The sequence below is a fragment of the Solanum stenotomum genome, chromosome 3, assembly GCF_019186545.1.
Source record: "Solanum stenotomum isolate F172 chromosome 3, ASM1918654v1, whole genome shotgun sequence".
Lineage (NCBI taxonomy): Eukaryota > Viridiplantae > Streptophyta > Magnoliopsida > Solanales > Solanaceae > Solanum > Solanum stenotomum.
The window spans coordinates 64,513,568-64,536,697 of NC_064284.1; the positions used below are offsets into that span (position 1 = coordinate 64,513,568).

Here is a 23,130-nt window from a genome sequence, read left to right on the forward strand (position 1 = left end):
AAAAAAATTCTTACCATAATCTCTTTTAAGTTAGAATTTTTGATAAATCAATAAAATATATATTGTTGGATGAAAATTCTCTTTTACATGCTCAAATATTCATTCATTCATGTATATATAAATGATTATTGTTTTGACTTTCATCCATTACTAGCTAGCAATCTTAAATTTACTAATTGGATAGTAATGAAGAACATGCCAATTTTATTCCAAAACTCTACAACAGCAAAGCGGTATCAAATTTTTTGAATATATTTAAGTTGTAAGGAATAGTTACATCGGGTCGATCATAGAGGCGTCACACAAAAATGATTGTATTGGTGTCCATAGTGAAACGGATAATCTGGAAATCCATAGAGTGGATTGGGTACATATCTTTACTTCTTTAGGAGTTCATTCTAACATTTTCTCATACAATGAGAGTTTTCTGATTTATCTCTAAAATCTTGTATAAATTAAAATGGTATGATAGACAAGAAGGTCCTAAAACATTTATAAGTGTTATTATACATTGAGATGGGTCCATACTAATAAACATGTAGACGAGTGAGTAACAATTTTCCTATCAAATCAGATTAAAAAAATCATTTCCTATTACTTTTCGTTTGAGTTTTGTTATTTTTATAGTTGTTTCTTTTATTTTTGATGAATTGATTGTCAAATCTAGATAATATCTTGGCAGATTAAGAGTCTAACCAATTTTGGGATATGTTGTTCATATTTTTCTTATTTCTTGATTTGTTATTGTATAAAATGATTTTTTTTTTTTTTATATTTTTTACGCTATGCTACAATTCTTTATTTAATCATAAAAGTCGTAGTTTTTATTTCTAAAAGAGGAAATAATTGTGATCTCTCTTTATTTTTCCCGTGGTATGTTTTGGAGTAAGCTTTTTAAACTTTCAATGTATTTGTTCACTCTTTCCTGGAAAGGTTGTTTTTTACTGTAGGGCGAAATATATTTCTCTTAATGAGTAAGAAAGAAATGTCATCAGCATGTTAGTAAGAACCCTTATTAATTAATTAATTTGAAATAAATTTGAAGTTTGTCCTTTTATAATATGTGCACACCGAAATTCATATATATTTTCATCAAATCTGTTGATTGATTGATAAATATTCATTCATTCTTAATTCAATGTTATGAATTCAATTCTTGATAATGGAAAGACCTTATAAGAAGTACCCTCAAAGTGGAATGTCACACATGAATTCGAATCAGCGAAACACCAAATGGGAAACAAAAAAAAGTCTCATACATATTTAGTCAAATTGCTCTCATACTTAACTAATCATCACAATCATATTTTAATATTCTCCTAAAATTTCAAAAATATCCATTTCATATAATTGGGATACACGTGCATTGTCTAGAAACTAGTTTATAAAAACATTTCTGAATAAAAAAATTGGCTTCAACTGACATCTTAAGTAGACACTTAAACTTGTATAAATTTGAAGAAGTAGACACATGTGTCCTAAGTGGCATAATACACATAGGATGTCATGTAGGATACAAAATTGTCATTACGTAGGACAAATGTGTTTATTTGTTTAATTTTATACAAATTTAAGTGACTAGTTGCGCACACCCAAAGTTAAAGAGCATAGTTGTCAGGTAAAGCCAAGTTAAGAGTCATGTTTATATATTATGCCCATTAAATATAACTTTGATCGAGCATCTTTTGAACCAGTTAATTAGATGTATATTTTGCCCCCACATTTACGTTAGCAAGACTTGGTTGATTTTTGGTCTTCTTCAGTTTGTCAAATATTTAGGACCCACGTAAATTGGAAATTTTTCCTAAAACAATAATTTAGTAGAAGGCAACTTGGGAAGTCTTTGGACTGATTAGAGGAATAATTTTGCCACCACATTTACGTTTGCAAGACTTGGGTTGATTTTGGTCTTCTTCAGTTTGTCAAATCTTTAGGACCCACGTAACATGGAAATTTTTCCTAAAACAATAATTAGTAGAAGGCAACTTGGGAAGTCTTTGGACTGATTAGAGGAATAATTTTGCCACCACATTTATGGTTGCCAAGACTTGATGTATATATGGTCCTAACCAATTTTGTCAAGTCTCTGGACCCACATAACCTGGAAAATTCCCTAAAATGATAACAGCCAATACAAATTAATGTTGTGTATTAATTTATTTTAAAAAAGAAAACGGAAAATATATCCCTCATTAAAAATATGATGCATATATACCCTCACAGTTGCTAAAAGTAGCACTACATTTCACCACACAATTATAGAGAAAATAAGAGACTTTAGTTGACTTGCACAAGTCTTTGGATGATTAGGAGAATTTTTGCACCATTTTACATTTCTGATTGATTTGGTAGTATTAGTATTGATATGAATAAATAAAAGTAATTTTAAAAAAAAGTAATAATAATCATGTTGATCTCATTGCTATTTAAAGCCTCAATAATACCACATGTTACTTACCATTAGGGGTGTACATGGCCGGGTTGGTTCGGGTTTTTCAAATATCAAACCAAACCATTTGTGTCGGATTTTTAAATTTATGAACCAAACCAAACCAATAAAACTCGGGTTTTTCAACCTCGGATTTTATCGGGTTTTTTCGGGTTTTTCGGTTTTTCGGGTTGTTTCGGGTTTTTCCGTAAAGTATTCATACACAACATATAATTTACTTGTACTTCAAATATTTCTTTAGTCCTACCAAAATACAACTATCTAAGATGTTTCTTAAAAATATAACACAATATGATATGATTAATGACACTAAAATATCCAACAAAAATAATAATAATGAAATCGCGTAAAACAAATATTGCAAATTAACAAGTCAGAATGAAAATGATCATAATTTAAAAGTACTAAATCATGCTAAAATTAAGTTTAATAAGTATTAGTTACATGACTAAATATTAAAGAAAATTAAAATTAGATTATGTATTTTAATTGTCTAAACCAATGTAAAACTAAAGAACAAATATTCAATATTATTGTCATTCTTAGTGTTGAATTGATTTTCTTTTTGCATTAGTATTAATTTGATTTTGATTTAAGCTTTATTACAATTACCAACATCTGTGGACTATAATATTTATTGGCTCATTCATAATTCTAAGTTTCAAACTTGAAATAATATATTAAAAGATACTAAAAACTATGGAAAAGTATAAGAAATATTTAAAAATTATATCAAAGTAAATATTTTTATGTATAAAATAAAATTTTAAAATTATATATATAAATTCGGGTTGGTTTGGTCTCGGGTTGGTTTTTTTTAGTTAAAACCAAACCAACCCAAATATAGTCGGGTTTTTTTTTTCAAACCAAACCACTAGTCGGGTTTTTTTTTCGGGTTGACTCGGTTTGCGGTTTGGTTCGGTTCTCGGTTCGGTTTTGTACACCCCTACTTACCATATCATTTTTCTATTAATATTTGCACTAATGGAGAAAGCCTTCACATTTTTCCTCTTGACAATACTCTTGTTGCTTCACTATGTTATGACCCAAACCAACATTACTACTGATCAATTAGCTCTTCTCTCTTTGAAATCCCAAATTAGTTCAGACCTTTTCATTATTTGGATGAAAGTTGGTCTCTTGCTATTAATGTTTGTCGTTGGGTGGGAGTCACTTGTGACTACCGTCACCAGAGAGTGAAGTCCTTTAATCTATCCAGAATGGCTCTTACCGACAGGATTCCTCGTGATTTTGGAAACCTCACATTTCTTGTTTCTCTTGATTTGCGAAGGAACAATTTCCATGGAAATTTGCCCAAGAAATGGTACGCTTACGTCGGCTTAAGTTTTTTAAGTTAAGTTTCAACAACTTGAGAGGGGAAATTCCTTCTTGGTTTGGGTTTTTACACCAACTTCAAGTTCTAAATCTTGGAAATAATAGTTTCACTGGTTCCATTCCTCCGTCACTCTCAAATGCCTCAAGGTTGGAGACTTTAGAAATATCTGCCAATTTACTTGAAGGAAACATTCCGGAAGAGATTGGCAATCTTCAGAACCTGAAATTCTTGTCCATACAATATAATAAGCTTACGGGTTCTATACCATTCACAATTTTCAATATTTCTAGTAACCAAGTCATTGCATTTACAAACAATAGCTTATCAGGAAATCTTCCCAATGGTTTATGCAATGGTCTCCCGATACTCAAAAAGCTTTATCTATCAACAAACAAACTTCATGGTCATATGCCTACAAGCTTGTCAAATTGTTCACAACTTCAAATATTGTCTCTATCCGGAAATAATTTTGATGGACCAATACATAGTGAAATTGGAAGATTGAGTAACTTGCATATATTGTATCTCGGATCCAACCATTTCACAGGTATATATGTTTTATCTTTCTAGTTTCTGGACACGTGTGTGGTCATCTAAATTGACATAAATTGTTTCAAATTATCATTGTATTAAAATAGATTTATAATTAAATTACATGAATATCGTTCATTTTCAAACAAAAAATAGTTCAATAATTGGAATCTACTCTTGGATACCAATAACAAATTAAAATATGACAACAAAGTATCTCTTCTCCAAATGAAATAAAAGATGATAATATTTAGTATTTTAAAATACTATAATTATAAACACATATTAATATATGTATATTCTTATCTCATATGTATGGGCTAACAGATGTTATTGGCATACTCCTATTAAAATCTGCAACGTATATAAAACTTCTCAAATAAAGGTCACCTTTTTCCTCATAGTACATGAAACTTCAGATATTGTCCAAAGGAAAATTACAATATAATTAAAGTGTCAATTACAATAAATAGCAAAAGAAAATAGCTATAATTATTGTATTACACAAATCTAAAAAAGTTGTCTAGATGATGGTATCGACAAATCACTCGAAATAGATAACATCCTGTTATAATTTACAATATGTAAGGCCAAAAATGAATATCTTTTTCGTAAATAAAGAATGAGAATTAGCCAAATTGTTACTACATATTCTGTCTAAATGATGAAACTAACTTTACCATCTTGTAAAATAATTGGATGGATAGTTGCCATTTACCTTCGAGTAATTTGATTGTCATATGAAATTTAGTTTTTCAACTTCCTTTATCCATTTGAGGAAAAGGAGTGGTATTTATACTATTTTATAGTAGTTCAATTGGAGAAGTCTAAATTGGTTAGACTAATTTTAAATGTCCTATATTCATTTACAATGAATGTTGTGTGCATTGAATTTCATCTCTTAGAATTCTTCATGCTTTGACAAAAACGTAAAAATGTTTTGAGTAAAGTACGTGTTAGGGTTTTGCCCTGATTTTCTTACGTTATTTGAAGTTAGGTTTTCCTAAAAGAAAAGACAAAACATTACCAAAAATGTATTTACTTTTCATGAAAGGAAATATATTTTTCTTCCATATTTGGTTTATTCTTTCCTTAGAGGAAAAGTTTGGAGATCTATAAATTGAAGATCTCTATTCCCATAACACAACACAATAACATCCACAATGTAGACGTTTAAGAGTTTATCTTATGGGGAGATTTATTCTCTCAATATTTTTAATATTTTTCTCTTATATTAGTTTTCATATTATGATATTATATTTTTAGTATACGTTTTTGTTAGCTGATTTATCAACTCTATGATTTGCAATTGTAAGCTTTTGCATGACGTCCTAATCACCTTGAAAACCCAACAGTACGAGTCATTCTCATTCACATATATTACTTAATTCCATCATTAAATAATTTAATGCACATTGAATACTTTTTGTTTTATTTAAAACATATTAATTGGGCTGGTTTTAAGAGTCGCCACTTAATTTTAGGAAAAATTAAGAAAACTATTCATTTTCACAAGACTAAAACAGGAATCTAGTGAAAACTTGAAAAGGGTTCGATGTTCTTATTAACATTGTAGGAAGGTTTAAAAAAAAAGCACCTAAAATGTCCACTAATGTGGTTATCCAACAATTAATTATTTGGCTAAATTCACTTAACTTAATTTGATTGAACAATTTTCCGTAGTTAAGACCATTTTAAGGGAGAAAAAGAAAAATATTGAAATATTATCTAAGTGAAGTATTTTTGTAAAATTATTTATTTATTATTTAAGTAAAATAAAAGACGAATAATTAAGTTAAGTGATTAATTCAGAATGTGTGTGTCTTTTGGGGATTTTGAATTTTTAAAACCTTAAGATTAAATAGCAGATATCGGCAAATAAGCAAACACAATAAAGCAAAAGAAAAGAAAAGGACTTGGGCCCAAATCTGGTTTTCCTGTCCGCTTGGGCCAGCACTTGGGTCTGATTTAAGTTTTGGGCCTTTGGCCCATTTGCACCTGTCCTAGGATAAACTAATTTTATGCGAGGGTTTAGGCCCACTTCTTGCATTTGGTACCTGTCCTAATAACTAACACATAATAATAATAGAAGTAAAAGGTCTTAGGCCCAAACATAACCAAATACAACTTAGTGGGCCTTTTGACCCAATCTTTTCAATTTCTCGATATGTTGATTCTTCCAACTTCGGGACCTATTCGTCGATTTTAGTGGATGGTTGACTCGGAAAGAGTAAAATTGGGCTTTCATGGCCCAATTCAACATGAGGAGTGAATGAGAGGAGATCGAGTCGAAAAGAGACTCGGAGCAATTTTTTACATGCAAAGGAAACAAAGGAAAAAGAGTTAATACATAATATGAGAAAATAAAGAAAAGATATGCTAAAATATATAAAATGAAAGGAATGACGCTATACTGACAAATAATCTAAAACTAACGGATATGCCAGGAGCTTTAAAGAATTGACTAAACGAGGAAAACAATGCTTATAATATGCTAACTTTAATCTCAAAGCAATAAACATGCTGGAAAATCTTCTAAAAATCAAACCGAATGAAAAGTTTTAACATAGGAAGCAAATAAATAAATAAGAACCAAGCATAAAGCTAATGTACCACCGTAGAAACATGTAGATCAAGTAAACTTAGAATTAGCCAAACTTGAACTCCCCAAGGCAAAATAGAAAGTAACACTCTTTCAAAATCAGAAATGTCAACAATCGGATGAATAAAATGAAGCACATGAATTGAGGCATTTAACAAGGTGGGAATCGATATAATTAGATCTGAAATGTAACATGTGAGAGTAAGAAAAATTGAGTTTGAAAACCAAAGAGTGAGGCAAAGCTAATTTAAAGTAAATTAAACCACCACATTCAAACAAATTTCCTCCCTAACACATAGCTGACCACAAAACCATGAAGAAATGCCTAAACAATGCTTTATACTACTAAAAAATAAAGGCAGTAGCAACCTATGCACTAATGGAATAAGACTAAGTCTTTAAATAAACAAGTTTATGCTTATAAGAGTTAACTTGAACACAAAAGAAAAATTAATCCTTGCTTAATACGCATAAACAACCAGGAAAGGAAATGAACCATGACTCCTTTCAGAACGGGGACAAAACCGATTTGATTTAGGAGACAAACATGAATAAAGCCAGACCATTATTTAGGCAAGCAAGCAAAGACAATGTAACCATAAGGGGCGAAATTAGGCATATGAAAGTTATACCGATATAATACCGACATGCCGGCCTGCAAACATCAGGGAAACATTCCGAAATGATCACATCCATGGAAGACGAAAGGTAACCTCACAAAACAAGCAACAGAACAGCCCATACTCACCAAACAAATCGGGAATGGGGTATGAGGAGCATTCGATATATTAGCCATGGCAAGCGAGTCATTAAATCAAATCCGAAGCAACACGGAAAACCATTACGACTAAGCATTTTGAAGAAGTGATGCTGGTATTCAGTTTATATTTCAAGGAAATACGAACACTCTCTAACAACAAAGAAATCTTAACGAAAACAACTAATTATGCAAGATCATCTTATATATACAAAGATTAAAAAGAAGGAAGAGTTGTAAACGGAATATGGGTGAAATCCTCACCTTTCCTTGGGCAGCGAACGAGAACCACGAGCTTGAAAGTGCTTCCACCACTATGAGCCAGTTTTGATGAGCTTAGGAAAGCAAAAGAGTCTTCCAATCCGAGAAGAAAAACTAAAAATATCCTCTCTAGTCTCTATACTCGACACCTATACTAAACACTCGTAGTAATTTAGGGTGTTTTTCTCTTTTAGTGCTAGCTCCTTCCCAATATTTTCTCTCAACTCTCTATAAGCTAACTCTTCCTAATTTTTTATATATTTTTTTTTTTACTCTCCAAAATCCAACCCCCCATAATGGAGAAAGAGGAGGTATATATAAAAGGAATTTAGGGTTGAAAAAAAAAAGGGGGGGGGGNGATCCGGAGTGGAAATCGATGAAATCCCTTTTTAAATTCGAATTTCAAATCTCTTTGAGATAAGGTGCTCAAGTTGGTACAAATCTCCAACGGAAGAATGAAGATAGCCGCCCGATTCGAGGAGAAAGGACAAAGGAAGCGCGAGATTGCTCCACATGGATTCGAGTTCTGGACTCGGGTCGAGTTCTGGACTGAATTCGCAGCTACTGGGCTCGCGATTGGAGCGTTTCTGGGCTTCGATTTGCAGCGAGGAAGAAGACGTTGGCAGGGTCAGGCGGCTACTGTTTGTACGCTGTTATGTTGTTGTTATATTGTATGAATGTGGGTTGGTTAAGTGAGAAGGAATTGGGCTTCTAGTGGGTTAAGTTGCATGCTGGAAATTGCAAAATAAAAGGGCCAAAATGATTTTGTCCCAAATGGGTTTAGAGAATTTGGCTAATAACTAAATAAAATGAATTAATATAAATTAATTAATGAGCTTCTTAATCTTAACGAAATAAAATAATTAACTCAATTATAAACTAATTATTTCCAAAAATATAAACTATTATATAACTAAACTAATTAAACAAATATTTAAGTAAAACTAAAATCTTTTTTGGGACGATTTTTGAGTAATCATAAAATATATTAATTATATACATAATTATGAAATATATATATATATATATATATATATATATATATATAGTCTAAAAATTATAGAAACAATAAAATTAATTAAAAGCAACTTGGGAAAATATTTGAACTTTATAAAAACTAATTATTTCAAATCGTTCGAAATTTGAGAAGCTCGATGATTAATTTAAATTGTGGAGGTCCAAAATTGGGTGTCAACACTTTTAAAACTGATTTCATCTATATCTAATTAGTTATTAAAATATATATTTGGTTTTGTAAAAGAATAATAATAGAAATAGTGTTTTGAAGGGTAAAAAGGTATTTTAATTTTTCATTTTGATGTTCTCATTTTTAGTATGATATGATATGATATGATGATGATGATATATATATATGAGATGAGATGAGATATGATATGATGAATGCTAGTACTATTGTATCTAATTACCTTAGATCTTTTTTTATTACACATTAAATTGGAAATCTTGTTCAATATGTCATCGTTGCAAGTTGTTTCACTAGGGACGAACAATCTCAAGGGATCCTTACCACGCGAGATTGGCAACTTAACCAAGTTGCAATTTTTATATCTTCACGGAAATAGGTTTACTGGTACGTATACATTCAAATTAAGTGATAGCAATCTGAACTAGCCAATTTTTAGTTAAACTCATTCTTTCTTCAGGTGAAATACCCAAAGAGATAAGAAATCTCATTGAGTTGGAGGTACTTAATCTTGAGTTTAATAGTTTTAGTGGTTCGCTTCCAACGGAGATCTTCAACATATCACGACTGAGAAATATTGCTCTATCAGGCAATAATCTATCAGGAACTCTACCACCAAACATAGGTTCTACCTTACCTAACATTGAACAGCTTATTATGAGTGACTTAACCAATCTTGTTGGGACTATTGCTCATTCTATCTCCAATTGTTCAAAACTTACTATCCTAGAGCTTTCAGGTAACAAACTCACAGGCTTGATTCCCAATTCTCTTGGATATTTGACTCATCTAAACATCTTAAACTTGCGGATAAACAATTTAACTAGTGACTCATCGTTTAACTTCCTCACTTCCTTAACCAATTGCAGAAATTTAACATTTCTTTCTCTATCTTTCAACCCTCTAAATGCCATGCTTCCGGTCTCCGTGGGGAACTTCTCCAAATCTCTTGTAAAATTTTATGCCCATGCTTGCAACATTAACGGCCAGATTCCAAATGAAGTTGGAAACTTAAGCTGCTTATTAATCCTTAGGTTTTCTGATAATAACTTGATTGGATCAATTCCTACATCAATTCACAACTTGAGAAGCCTTCAGCGCCTGGACTTGAACAACAACAAGCTTACAGGATTTATTGGAGATAATTTATGTAAATTGCAACATTTGGGAGATATTTATTTGGCTCAAAATCAACTTTCAGGATCTCTCCCTAATTGTTTAGGGAACGTTACTTCCCTTAGATTGATATATCTTGATTCCAATAAATTGAGTTCCAATATACCAACAAGCTTGGGGAATCTTAAAGATCTAATAAAGCTTGACTTATCATCAAACAACATGGTTGGTTCTTTACCTTCGGAAATTGGAAATCTAAAGGCTGCGAACCAGATAGACCTATCGATGAATCAATTCTCAAATGGAATTCCTAGAGAAATTGGAGGATTACAAAATCTGGCGCACCTTTCTTTGAGACACAACGAGTTCCAAGGATCTATACCTGACTCAATGAACAACATGGTAGGCTTGGAATTTCTAGACATTTCTCATAATAATATATCGGGAACAATTCCCATGTCTTTGGAGAAACTTCAAAACTTGAAGTATTTCAATGTTTCTGACAACAAATTGTATGGTGAAATACCCTCGGGGGGTCCTTTCAAGAACTTCTCGAGTCAGTTTTTCATCAACAATGAAGCATTGTGTGGTTTGTCAAGGTTTAGTGTCCCGCCATGCCCCACTTCATCAAGGCATAGATCAAATAGGAAACAAATGCTACTTCTTTTTCTTTTGCTAGGAATTGCACTTGTATTTGTTCCTATCTCCTTTGTGTTCCTATGGATAAGGTATAGAAGAGGTAAAAGATCTCATCAACGAGCTGATTCATTGTCTATTGCAACAACAGAAAGAATTACATACTATGAACTGCTCCAAGCAATTGATTCGCTTAGCAACAGTAATCTGATTGGTTCTGGAAGTTTTGGCTCTGTTTACAAAGGCGTTCTCAAGAGTGGGACTGCTATTGCAGTTAAAGTGTTCAATCTGCAACTGGAAGCGGCATTCAAGAGTTTTGATACAGAATGTGAAGTTTTGCGTAGCCTTCGCCATAGGAATCTTGTGAAAGTCATCACTAGTTGTTCCAACCTTGATTTTAAGGCTTTAGTGCTCGAGTATATGCCTAATGGAAGTCTTGACAAGTATTTGTATTCACACAACTACTTCCTAGACATCAGGCAAAGACTAAGCATTATGATAGATGTTACATGTGCGTTGGAATATTTCCATCATGGGTGCTCTTTACATGTGATTCATTGTGATCTAAAGCCTAGTAACGTCTTGCTGGATGAGGATATGGTTGCCCACCTAAGCAACTTTGGTATTTCAAAACTGCTTGGTGAAGATGAGATTGATTTATACACAAAAACCTTAGCAACATTTGGTTATAAAGCACCGGGTACATCTCTTTGTTTTTGCTAATTTGAGCATTAATTTTCCGTCTTTCTTTTTCAATGAAGAAAGTATATTGCATCTTTAAATTAATTGTTTGACTGTAGAGTACGGACTCTGACACGACTCGGAATCATGACCTACAGGTCCCATAGAGGCAACTTTAGCATTGCTCCAAAGCATATCGATTATTTTACTTTACATTACCTGTTGAAGGGACTTTAAATGACTTATCTATTCGAACTTTTGTCTGGATTGATGAGATTCGACTGGCCACCCAAATCCCAATCCCATCCGGAAATGCTTACCGTTAAACATGACATTGAGCACCAAACTGCTACCTCTGCTCAAAGTAAGTAGAGGCCTAAAGCAAAATTTCAATTAGAAGCCTAAAATCTAAATAAACTTCATATATATTTATTTAAAAATTATTTTTCTAACTTTTAGATTTCAATTAGAGGCCTAAAATCTAAATAAACTTCATATGTATTTATTTAAAAATTATTTTTCTAACTTTTTAGATGTAAATTTTTTTCTTAAAATTTCTTTATATATGATTTCTTCAAATATCTTTTTTGTTATTATTAGGTTTAGGTAAAATTTTATCAATTCAACATTAGAAAACACTCTGTTACTGGGCCATTACTATATGAATTGTTAACATAAGTCTTGGTAATAAGTTGACAAACTTTAAATAAAAACAAGAGTTAAAATCATAGAATTTGATTCAAGAAGTTGATAACTTGGTATATCCTACTTTAATATGTTTGTTGTATTGCTTGAAAATTTAAGAAGAAATTAAAAAAAAATTACAATTTACTTTGTTCAACATTTTTCGACTATTAATTCATATTTTTGACGGACTATTACTCTACCTTGTCAAAGATTTGGAAAAAAAGAGTTCAAACAGATAAATAATATGAGTATTAGCGAAAAATAATTAATTTTTTCTATTTGAATAGGGTTAAGGAGAACAATAAAAAATTAACAAAAAATTTATTCTTGGTAAGAATTTGAGGCCCCCAGTTTGCATATGCCTCAAATTTTGTATGCAAGAGCCGCCCCTTTATTGTCCTTCCAGAAGGGTTATTGTTTTTCAAAGGAGGACTAATTATCCCATCTGATTCCCCAGTATGCATCTGTCTATTAAAAAAATTGGTTAAGATGTTAAACTACAAATAGAATAGGAATATGCTCTTTAACTTGGCCTCAAGTTTCCAACTGACATCCAATTTTGGGTGTGCTTAGGTAGACACTTAAACTTGTGTAAAATTGAAGAAGTAGACACATATGTCCTAAGTGACATAATACACATAGGATGCCACGTAGGATACAAAATTGTCATTACGTAGGACAAATGTGTTCATTTGTTTAATTTTATACAAATTTAAGTGACTAGTTGCGCACACCCAAAGTTAAAGAACATAGTTGTAGCTGAAGTCAAGTTAAGAGTCATGTTTATATATTATGCCCATTAAATATAACTTTGAGCATCTTTTGAACCAGTTAATTAGATGTATATATTTGCCCCCACATTTACGTTTGCAAGACTTGGTTGATTTTGGTCTTCTTCAGTTTGTCAAATCTTTAGGACCCACGTAACTAGGAAATTTTTCCTAAAACAATAATTTAGTAGAAGGCAACTTGGGAAGTCTTTGGACTGATTAGAGGAATAATTTTGCCACCAATTATAGAGAAAATAGGAGACTTAGTTGACTTGCACAAGTCTTTGGATGATTAGGAGAATTTTTGCACCATTTTGCATTTCTGATTGATTAGGTATTTTTTTTTTTTTTAAATCAAAGACCACATGGGTCAAGAATTTTATTAAACTAAAAGAAAATATATACAAAATCATGTGGGTTGCCTAAGTGAACAGCCCACCAAATAAATAAACAAAACAATAAAAGACAACACCTACCAACTAAAAAATATCAAAAAACAAAATTAGGAAAGTGGAAGTTGAAGAGTATTTGCAGGTGCAGCGTCTCTTCCTCGATACATCATCAAATCAGAGCTGAAACTCGACTTCAATTCGGCGTTATTGTATATCCTTGAACCCCTTTGGTATTTTGTCTACTCGCTTCTATTCAGATTAGGTAGTATTAGTATTGATATGAATAAATAAAAGTAATTTTATTTTTTTTTAAGAAAAATAATCATGTTGATCCCATTGCTATTTAAAGCCTCAATACCACATGTTACTAGCCATATCATTTTTCTATTAATATTTGCACTAATGGAGAAAGCCTTCACATTTTTCCTCTTAACAATACTCTTGTTGCTTCACTATGTTATGACCCAAACCAACATTACGACCGATCAATTAGCTCTTCTCTCTTTGAAATCCCAAATTAGTTCAGACCCTTTTCATTACTTGGATGAAAGTTGGTCTCCCGCTATTAATGTTTGTCGTTGGGTTGGAGTCACTTGTGGTTCTCGTCACCAGCGAGTGAAGTCCTTGAATCTATCTGACATGACTCTTACAGGCAAGATTCCCCGCGATTTTGGAAACCTCACATTTCTTGTTTCTCTTGACTTGAGAAGGAACAATTTCCATGGAAATTTGCCTCACGAAATGGTACGCTTGTCTCGGCTTAAGTTTCTTAGTTTAAGTTTCAACAAATTCAGAGGGGAAATTCCTTCTTGGTTTGGGTTTTTAGAACAACTTCAAGTTTTAAATCTTAGAAATAATAGTTTCACTGGTTTCATTCCCCCGTCACTCTCGAATGCCTCAAGGTTGGAGACTTTAGAAATATCTGCTAATTTACTTGAAGGAAACATCCCGGAAGAGATTGGCAATCTTCACAACCTGAATTGGTTATCCATAGAACATAATCAGCTTTCGGGTTCTATACCATTCACAATTTTCAATATTTCTAGAATCGAATTCATTGCATTTACAGACAATAGCTTATCAGGAAATCTTCCCAATGGTTTATGCAATCGTCTCCCAATACTCAAAGGGCTTCATCTATCAATGAACAAGCTTGATGGTCATATGCCTAAAAGCTTGTCAAATTGTTCACAACTTCAAATATTGTCTCTATCCCAAAATGAGTTTGATGGACCAATACATAGTGAAATTGGAAGATTGAGTAACTTGCAGTTCTTGTATCTTGATTCCAACCATTTCACAGGTATGTTTTATCTTACTAGTTTCTGGACACGTGTGTGGTCATCTAAATTGACATAAATTGTTTCAAATTATCATTGTATTAAAATAGATTTATAATTAAATTACATGAATATCGTTCATTTTCAAACAAAAAATAGTTCAAATAATTGGAATCTACTCTTGGATACCAATAACAAATTAAAATATGACAACAAAGTATCTCTTCTCCAAATGAAATAAAAGACGATAATATTTAGTATTTTAAAATACTATAATTATAAACACAAATTAATATATGTATATTCTTATCTCATATGTTAATTACCTGCAAGACAAAGTTAAGAGAAATGAAGAAAGATGAAAAATGAATAGGATTTGATAGCCACTTCATAGAGTTAATTAAAATAATATGAAGTCTACAATTTATAATCAATATTAATTTTATTAGTTTATTAAGGGATCATATCAAGTATTGAATCCTACCANAACGTAAAAATGTTTTGAGTAAAGTACGTGTTAGGAAAAATGTATTTACTTTTCATGAAAGGAAAAATATTTTTCTTCCATATTTGGTTTATTCTTTCCTTAGAGGAAAAGTTTGGCGATCTATAAATTGAAGATCCCTATTCCCATAACACAACACAATAGCATCAACAATGTAGACGTTTAAGAGTTTAGTTTATGGGGAGATTTATTCTCTCAATAGTTTTAATATTTTTAATATTTTTCTCTTATATTAGTTTTCATATTATGATATTATATTTTTAGTATACGTTTTTGTTATTTGATTTATCAACTCTATGATTTGCAATTGTAAGCTTCCACATGACGTCTTAATCACCTTGAAAACCCAACAGTACGAGTCATTCTCATTCACATATCTTACTTAATTCCATCATTAAATAATTTAATGCACATTGAATACTTTTAAAACTGATTTCATCTATATCTAATTAGTTATTAAAATATATATTTGGTTTTGTAAAAGAATAATAATAGAAATAGTGTTTTGAAGGGTAAAAAGGTATTTTAACTTTTCATTTTGATGTTCCCATTTTTAGTTTGATATGATATGTTATGATGATGATATATATGAATATATATACTAGTTTCTGGACACGTGCCTCGCACGTGTGTTCCATACTAGTAGTTCATACAAAATAAATCATATCAAAAATACATTGTAATGAATAATAGAATAAAGTGAAAAAGTACAAGCTAAAATAGATGAATAGTTAGCTTATATTCAAATGACTTCTTCGTTGAACAATAGTAGATGATTAAATATTTTAAACTACAAAATTAAACAACTAAATTTATCTAGATAGGTAAAATGTATAATGAATTATATTTGAGCAATATTTAATGTATTGATATATTACATGATACTCTTTCATAAGTAATGTTCTTGATGTGTATTCCACTTGTTGTTTTGATTACCGATTTCACCGGTTAGAGTAGTTTCATTCATCCACTTTAATTATATAATTAGGAAAACATTATTAAACATATATCACCAAAATATTATATATGAATACCTATTCTTTTTCATTTATCCAAATTTTTTTTTTACCAACTTCAGCAAATTTAAGGTATCAAAAATTAAAGTTTCAAACAACTTCAAGCTAAGCAAAGACTCAAAGCTAATGGTAAAGGTATGACATATAAGAGGACCAAAAGTCAATCTCTAACACTTCTATGTTAATACATCAGTTTAATTTTAACTCATAAACATGAATATAAGAAACATTGATAATTTATAAAACTTAAAACTCATAAAATATTATATAAACAAGAATAATATATTTTTACGAACACGTTCACAGAAAATAACAAAGCTGAAAAATGAACTTACTCTTTAAAATCTTTCCTCTAATGCTTCCCCTAATGGAGAGAGTTGTACATATTCTTGGTTTATGAATTCATTTATATAAGTTGATCATTGAGCATAATTTAATGGAATAGATAAGATCATTCATTATCAATTAAGTTAGGTAACTAAAGAAAATCAAAAGTTTTATTGTTGGAAACGAAAAGACTTGAACTATGATACAATGTTCTTTCCAACTTCCAAACAACAGCTACGTACAACCATTGTTATGTGATTCATACATTGCAAGTACAAAAAAACTACGAAAAAGAATGAACAAAAATTACACAAGAAAATGTTTTGTTGAGAAAACATTGTATTCTAAATTACTACATATTAAGATAATATGCTATAATAAGTATTTGATAGATGAACAAATAAAACATGTAGAAGCTTCAATCAAACTAATAAATGTTGGAATGTGAAAAGGTTGTATTCTAATTAATATTGAGGAAATTTGCTACTATAATAATTACTGGCAGATGAACCATCTATTGCTTATCCGGTTCAATGCATATGATTATTAATAAGTTTTATATTTTACAATTATAGTTGCTGGACTTTTAATGCTATCTTTATATAATTAAAATATTATTATTTATTAATATATTTGATTAAATTTATATTTAGTGTAGGGATNAATTGTGTTTTGAAGGGTAAAAAGGTATTTTAACTTTTCATTTTGATGTTCCCATTTTTAGTATGATATGATATGATGATGATGATATATATATATATGAGATGAGATGAGATATGATATGATGAATACTAGTACTATTGTATCTAATTACCTTAGATCTTTTTTTATTACACATTAAATGCAGGGATAATTCCACAAGAAATCGGAAATCTTGTTAATTTGATGGAGTTAGACGTGGAGAGAAACCAGATTACCAGCTCTATCCCGATCTCCATATTCAATATCTCATCGTTGCAATTGGTTTCACTACGGACGAACAATCTCAAGGGATCCTTACCACGCGAGATTGGCAACTTAACCAAGATGCAAATTTTAATTCTAGACGAGAATAGGTTTACTGGTACGTATACATTCAATTTAAGTGATAGCAATCTGAACAGTTTAAGAGATAAACTCATTCTTTCTTTAGGTGAAATACCCAAAGAGATAAGAAATCTCGTTGAGTTGGAAGGACTTGGTCTTGCGTCTAATAGTTTTAGTGGTTCACTTCCAATAATCTATCAGGAACTCTACCACCAAACATAGGTTCTACCTTACCTAACATTGAACAGCTTATTATGAGTGACTTAACCAATCTTGTTGGGACTATTGCTCATTCTATCTCCAATTGTTCAAAACTTACTATCCTAGAGCTTTCAGGTAACAAACTCACAGGCTTGATTCCCAATTCTCTTGGATATTTGACTCATCTAAACATCTTAAACTTGCGGATAAACAATTTAACTAGTGACTCATCGTTTAACTTCCTCACTTCCTTAACCAATTGCAGAAATTTAACATTTCTTTCTCTATCTTTCAACCCTCTAAATGCCATGCTTCCGGTCTCCGTGGGGAACTTCTCCAAATCTCTTGTAAAATTTTATGCCCATGCTTGCAACATTAACGGCCAGATTCCAAATGAAGTTGGAAACTTAAGCTGCTTATTAATCCTTAGGTTTTCTGATAATAACTTGATTGGATCAATTCCTACATCAATTCACAACTTGAGAAGCCTTCAGCGCCTGAACTTGATCAACAACAAGCTTACAGGATTTATTGGAGATAATTTATGTAAATTGCAANTCTAATAGTTTTAGTGGTTCACTTCCAATGGAGATCTTCAACATATCACGACTGAGACATATTGCTCTTACAAACAATAATCTATCAGGAACTCTACCACCAAACATAGGTTCTACCTTACCCAACATTGAAGGACTTTATCTGCATGGCTTAACCAATCTTGTTGGGACTATTCCTCATTCTATCTCCAATTGTTCAAAGCTTACTCATCTAGAGCTTTCACAAAACAAACTCACAGGATTGATTCCCAATTCTCTTGGATATTTGACTCATCTAAACATCTTAAACTTGCGGAGAAACAATTTAACCAGTGATTCATTTTTAAGCTTCCTCACTTCCTTAACCAATTGCACAAGATTAACAGTTGTTTCTCTATCTTTCAACCCTCTAAATGCCATGCTTCCGGTCTCCGTAGGGAACTTCTCCAAATCTCTTCTAACCTTTTATGCCGATGCTTGCAACATTAACGGCAAGATTCCAAATGAAGTTGGAAACTTAAGCAACTTATTAAACCTTGATCTTTCTGATAATAACTTGATTGGATCAATTCCTACATCAATTCACAACTTGAGAAGCCTTCAGCGCTTCAACTTGAGTTACAACAAGCTTACGGGATTTATTGGAGATAATTTATGTAAATTGCAACATTTGGGAGAAATTTACTTGGGACAAAATCAACTTTCAGGATCTATTCCTAATTGTTTAGGGAATGTTACTTCCCTTAGATTGATATATCTTGCTTCCAATAAATTGAGTTCCAATATACCAACAAGCTTAGGAAATCTTAAAGATCTAGTGGTTCTTGACTTATCGTCAAACAACATGGTTGGTTCTTTACCTCCGGAAATTGGAAATCTAAAGGCTGCAACATATATGGATCTGTCAATGAATCAATTCACCAATGGAATTCCTAGAGAAATTGGAGGATTGCAAAATCTGGTATATCTTTATTTGGCACAACAAGTTGCAAGGATCTATACCTGACTCAATCAGCAACATGGTAAGTTTGGAATTCCTAGACATTTCACATAATAATATATCAGGAACTATTCCCAAGTCTTTGGAGAAACTACAATACCTCAAGTATTTCAATGTTTCTGACAACAAATTGTATGGTGAAATACCCTCGGGGGGTCCTTTCAAGAACCTCTCGAGTCAGTTTTTCAGCGACAATGAAGCATTGTGTGGTTCTTCAAGATTTAGTGTCCCGCGATGCCCCACTTCATCAAAGCACAGATCAAATGGGAAACAAATGTTTGCTCTATTTCTTATGCTGGGAATTGCACTTGTATTTGTTCCTATAGCCTTTCTGTTCGTATGGATAAGGTATAGAAGAGGTAAAAGAGCTCCTCAACAAGCTGATTCATTGTGTATTGTAACAACAGAAAGAATTTCATACTATGAACTGCTCCAAGCAACTGATACGCTTGGCGAGAGTAATCTGATTGGTTCTGGAAGTTTTGGCTCGGTCTACAAAGGCGTTCTCAGAAGTGGAACTGCCATTGCAGTTAAAGTGTTCAATCTGCAACTGGAAGCAGCATTCAAGAGTTTCGATACAGAATGTGAAGTTTTGCGTAGCCTTCGCCATAGGAATCTCGTGAAAGTCATCACTAGTTGTTCCAACCTTGATTTTAAGGCTTTAGTGCTCGAGTATATGCCTAATGGAAGTCTTGACATGTATTTGTATTCACACAACTACTTCCTAGACATTAGGCAGAGACTAAGCATTATGATAGATGTAGCATGCGCGTTGGAATATCTTCATCATGGATGCTCCTCTCCGGTGATTCATTGTGACCTGAAGCCTAGTAACGTCTTGCTGGATGAGGATATGGTTGCCCACCTAAGTGACTTTGGTATTTCAAAACTGCTTGGTGAAGATGAGAGTGATTTATACACAAAAACCTTAGCAACATTTGGTTATATTGCACCGGGTACGTCTCTTTGTTTTTGCTAATTTAAACATTGATTTTTTGTCTTTTTTATTTCCAATCAAGAAAGTATATTGCATCTTTAAATTAATTGTTTGACTGTAGAGTATGGACTGGATGGACTGGTGTCAATAAAATGTGATGTCTATAGTTACGGGATTATGTTGCTGGAAACATTTACTAGGAGAAAGCCTACTGAGTTTGAGGGAGATCTTAGCTTGAAGCAATGGGTGAGTTATTCACTCCCAGAGGCAGTAATGGACATTATGGATGCCAACTTGGTTACACCAATGGATAATCACTTACAGAAGGAGTTAGATATCGTGGTATCAATCATGAAAGTAGCATTAGATTGTTGTGCTGAATCTCCGACAAGAAGGACAAACATGAAAGATGTTGTAGGGATGCTACAGAAGATCAAGATTCAACTTCTTGCATGCTAAGCATTTTCTCAGAATCTCTTGTTTCGAATCGATCACTTTTTCTGTTTTGTTTTAGCACTTGATTTGTGCATGATTCTGTTTTCAGAAATGCTAGTTGGTTGCAATAAATGTCACTGTTTCCTCTTAATATTAGTGTTGCAAAATAGTAGAACAAGTAAATTGAATGACTAAAACTAAATCGATCCTCTTGAAAATCTTGAAGCAGAATGATCTTTTTGTAAATTGTTAAGAGGAATTATCTATATGAATAGAAATAGGCAAGTAATATAGTAAATATTTTACATGGGAAACACCAAGAGGACATATAACATCAAGACAACAAACAAAAAGAGCAATGACAAAAAATGCTATGATCATAATGCCTACATGATTTAAAAAAAACAGAAACAGCTCGATGCACGAGATATGGAGAAGGCTCTCATCCAAGGGTTGTAAATCGTAATGCAGGAAAACTACCTCCACGTAAACATCAATGACTGAATCCACAACTCGAAATCATGACCTATAGGTCCCACAGAGGCAACTTTACCCCCACAACTTGTTTTTTTTTTTTTCATATCTTTACCTCTTAAGTCTTGATTTCTTGATTTTCCACTTGTTGTTGCTCATTGCCCTGCCATGTCCAAACTATATCTTTTAATGAAGGCTTTAATCCTTGATCTAAAAAGTTCCTGTATTCTGCAGTATCTCCTGATTTTTTTGTCACTTGTACAACATGGCTGGAGTAATCTCAAATATCTCTGCATCAATTGCTAATTGCCCTTTTCTCCCTTTGCTTCCTTGCATTTTCACCGTCCCGTCTTTTTTCTTCACCTGTTGAAGACATAATAAAGTAAATAAAGTTCGTTCATTCTATAATACTAAACTTTTAGCTAAGATGGTCATAAGCTAAAGGTGATCAGATTAAACTTTTAGATGAGATGAACCTACAGGCAAAAGGCAAAGTCACATATAGGCCATTACTTCTAACATATTCCATTGCAAAATAAATTTTTGTTTTGCTAGCCATTACTTCATAAAGTTCAACAACATTTGGATGTCTAATTAATCTCATTACAGAAATTTCACGTTTGATTTGGTCAATTAGGCCAACTTTCATGACTTTTTCTTTGTCAATTACCTTAACAGCTACATATTGTCCTTTTTTTAGGTTCCTTGCATGATATACTTTGGCAAATGTACCTTTGCCTAACAATTTACCAATCTCATATTTTTGCATCAAAATTGTCCCTTTTTTCTCCGTTTCGCGCTCTTCATGCTCATCATCCTCCAAGAGAATAGATGAGCATCCAAGCGCGCGAAGAAATTGAAATTATTGGCGAATCATCGTGTATTCGCCTAGTGATTTCCCCTAGCTAATCATAGGGGGGAATTAGCCAGAGTTAGAGGAGGTGTGTTTGTGTTGGGAGAAATTAAATCCAATGGAATGGAGAAAAATATATGGAATTTAAAGAATTGGTAAGTTGTGTATAAATTGGTTATTTTTGAAAACTAAAGAAAGATGGTTAAATTATGATATCAAGATTTTGAGTAGTTACTATATAACAAACAAATAAAAATAGAAAAAGTTTATATATTTGTACTTATATCCCATCCAGTCCGTTTAATATGACACTATTTTCGTTTAGAAAATTGAATAATTCTTTCATATGTTCTTATTACAAGTATTTAAAATTACGTATAAGAAGTTACTCCATTTGTTTCGATTTATATAGTGATATTTGATTGAGCACATAGTTTCAGTCTTTCAGAAGAAAAATATAAACTTTTGAAACTAATAATCTTAAATCATGTCATGACATCTCGATAGCTATAAAAACATGTGTCACTAATTAAGGGACCATTTCTTGATTAGTTCATGTCATTCCTTAGTGCAACATTTATATTCACTGTAAAAAAAAAAATGGAAATTGGTATTATCTCTTTGATAGAGGTGAATTTAGAATTTATGAATTCTAAGCTCTAAAGAAAGCAGTGTATTGAATAAGTGGATTTCTAACACAAAGACAGTTTTGAGTAAAACTATTAAATTTTGTTGAATCCGTATGTAATTAGAATTCTAGTTTTTCCCCTGCCTAACAAAAACAAGTAACTCCACCTCTCTTTAAATTTTTTTCAATTCAAATTGCATACTAGTTCAAAAGTTTTTCTTACTTTTTAAAAATTTCGTATCTGACCAAATTCAAACTAAAACACATAAATAAAATAAAACAGATGGAGATGGAGCAATAAGAAGAAGAGAAGAAATAAACCAAAGATTTGGCATATATGTACAACAAATTCAAACATGCATAATAATAACATAATGTATTCTATAGAGTTAATGATCTAACACATATTTAAATTATCTTCATCTTCTTCTTTTTTCGAGTTTCACATTCTAACAATTAATTAGTTGTTTTTTTTGCTACATGAATTACA

The 23,130-nt window shown here is 31.8% G+C and overlaps 1 protein-coding gene across 1 annotated transcript in view; it reads right to left on the reverse strand.

Moving 5' to 3' along the window:
* The window catches only part of LOC125858332 (protein MALE DISCOVERER 2-like), a 172,280-nt gene that overhangs the window by 136,147 nt on the left and 13,003 nt on the right, over positions 1-23,130 (reverse strand). The gene's annotated exons all lie outside the window — the stretch shown is intronic.